This window comes from Poeciliopsis prolifica, unplaced genomic scaffold (genome assembly GCF_027474105.1).
Source record: "Poeciliopsis prolifica strain line A6 unplaced genomic scaffold, Auburn_PproV2 SCAFFOLD009, whole genome shotgun sequence".
Taxonomy (NCBI): Eukaryota; Metazoa; Chordata; class Actinopteri; order Cyprinodontiformes; family Poeciliidae; genus Poeciliopsis; species Poeciliopsis prolifica.
This window is the reverse complement of record NW_026562384.1, coordinates 1,950,306-1,953,385: the sequence shown is the minus strand read 5'-3', so window position 1 is coordinate 1,953,385 and position 3,080 is coordinate 1,950,306.

Here is a 3,080-nt window from a genome sequence, read left to right as displayed (position 1 = left end):
TTTGGCTCTGTAATTTTTCCCCACCCTTTTTTTTTTTTGACATTGAAAATAACGTGCAAGTCAACGAAGAGTTACCAGAGTTGCTTCTACATCTGGAAATATACAAGGCCACCTCCATTTTGTTTTCTCAATAGTTTTTAAGTCTTGGGGATCATCAGGATGTTTTTTTTATGTTTGTAATTCAGTTGTAAAACAACCCCCGCCACAACAAAGTTCATTTAAGCGCAGCCCATCCAAGGTATTTGTGACCAAAAAAGGTCATCAAGAGGCTTCTGAACTTTCCAATAGAAGCAAAGTTTGATAATTTATGCTGGTTTTCTACAAGTCCATTCCTACGACACTAAATTGCTCTTGGTTAAGAGATACAGATCACAGGCGATTGAACATCCACGACATACGGTGGCAAGATTCTGCTGGCTCCCTGGAGCTCAAAGAATAGACTTTAAAATACTGTTCTGCAAGGTCTAAAAGCATCTTTTTATTTTCTTCAGTTTAGGCCTGAAGAGTTGTGAAATACACCCAAACCTTTGGAAGAAGTTTCACATTACTTTAAGTCTTTTTTCAGCTCACAAATTTGAGATTCTACTTTTGTCACAAGTAGTGAAATAGCTTTGATGAGACTGGCAACTAAACTGTAGGTGATTCTAAAAGATTTGTTTAGCAAATGTACACAGTGGTCGAAAGCAAAAGTAGAATGTTAAACCCTTTCTTTATGCTCCTCTTACAGTAACACAGCTGACATTAGCTGGTTAACTAGCTGGGCTATGGGATTACTAGCTAGCCTGCAGTCTGATATGCTGCTCAAGAAGGCAACTCTACATTCAAAAACGATTACCACAGCAACACTATTGGGTAAGACCCCTTTTGCTTCGACACCAAAACTTACAAAGACATGGTGGTCCACAATAAGAGACCAACCCACACAGGAAACTGGGCTCGTCCCGGAGTTTTCTCTAACATTTTGTGAAGTGGACATTCAACAGAGGGAGATTTCTTCAGGTCTCCCTCAAAGAAGAGATTTAATCTGAAATGACTTCCTGGCTAAGAGGCAGGAAAGAAAATAGTTTTTAAGAAGTTACTTTCAAAACTGTGGTATATTTTGAGATCAGTAACATGCCAAAGTTGTGGCATGTTACAGTTTGGGGGTTACTGCCCCGAGGGCCCCGATGACCACAGGCACCACTGTGGTCTTCACCTTCCAGGCCCTCTCCAGTTCTTCCCTGAGGCCCTGGTATTTCTCCAGTTTCTCGTGCTCCTTTTTCCTGATGTTGCAATCACTTGGTATTGCTACATCTACCACAACGGCTTTCCTCTGTGTTTATCCACTACGACAATGTCTGGTTGGTTCGCCATTACCATTTTGTCTGTCTGGATCTGGAAGTCCCACAGGATCTTAGCTCTGGTGTTCTCCACCACCTTTGGGGTTGTTTCCCACTTTGATCTCGGGGTTTCCAGTCCATATTCTGCACAGATGTTTCTGTACACTATGCCTGCCACTTGGTTATGTCGTACTGGGGATGTCGAAGTAAACATTCCTTCCCCAGTCTTTGCATGTAACCTCTCTGGTTAGGGTTACTTGAGTAGTAGCATTCCAACAGATCCACATTTTCACCTCTCGCCCATTTCCGTCTTGTTCCAGTAGCCCGTTTGTCATCAAGGTGCTCTGGTTCCCAACACCTGACGCAGACCTTGTTTGGCCGGGCGACGTCTGAGCCGGCATGTTACGCAACTTAGTATTTCTCATGGTATGAGGTAGGCAGTAGCTTGAAGGGTCTTGCCTAAGGACCCAGACTGGATTCGAACCCCGCCCTCCAATGTATTAAATATTTATGTGTGTGTGGGGAGATTGGTGAAGATTGGTGAAATCATTCCCTCGGACAGATCTCTTTTCAACGGAAGTTGAGTTTTTTTGACTCAAATGTCATATTTTCAGATGGTTTTGGGTCTGGATAGAGATCAGAGATATGGTCAGATTTCTCTTGACGGGTCCTACAAACTTCTTCAGCCAGAAAAGTTTTTCCTTTGGAGCAGAACTCTCAGAAAATTGACACCAAAGCCTTATAAGAAGAAATCAAAAGAATCAGAGGAACTGGAGGAATCATTCTTTATTACAGGAGTTTCTTCAAAGGAAATATAGTCTTCTGAAAACTCACAGCAAACTTCAAGCAGGAAGTGTGCTTTCTAGCTGGAGAACTTGCTGAAAACATCCAAAATTTCATTGTGCTCTTGTCATCAGAGCTATGCTGTTTCTCTTAGCCAACTTCCCCAGCTGGGGAAGGCTCAAAAAGAAAATTCATCATGTTCAGTGCACTCGTCTGAGGTCAAGGTTTCGTTAAGGTTTTTCTCACAGCAAACCTTCCCGCCGGGGAAGGATGGGAATAAAAAGCATCAAATTTATCGTATTCGGTGCGGTCCACCTCAGAGCTACTTCTTTCAAAACTGGTTCCCGGAAGCAGTTTGTTGAAAACTTTCCTCACTCCTGTTGTCATCAAATATCCAACCCCAAAAGTTAAGGGAAAAAACATCTTGACTAAAAGAAAACCTCTTTCATTCTAAAAATCCTTGTAAAACACGGTGCTAAAGCCCAGTTCACACAACACCATTCAGGAATCGTCGGCCGATTCTCAAAAGGTGAGAGAACACACACTAGCCGATTTAAAATCGTAGTGACAACGGGTTGGATCGTACAGAGTGTGAGGTTTCACTCAAGGACATTCCAGTTCCAGATATGAAATCCCTTAAATTTCTGTGCTATCACACCAGAACTTGGAATAAACAAACATGAACGACGACGTTGAAGCGGTAATTTTAGTTTGTGGACTCATTTTAACCCCAAAAAGACTTAACTAAAAATCAAAGCATTGAATTAAGAACAACACAACATGGAGGTGAGATTTTTTTGGGGTTTCTTTTTCTTTTCCTCATAACAAATACTGTTTTTAATTTTTTTGTTTTTCTCCTTTAATTAACCGTTACCGTTTACTTATAAGTTTATAATTCTTTCCTGTGTTGATGTTGTAGAATATATGCATATGCTAAGCCTCGTTTCCGAAAACGAAATGACAGAGTAGCTTAAACTA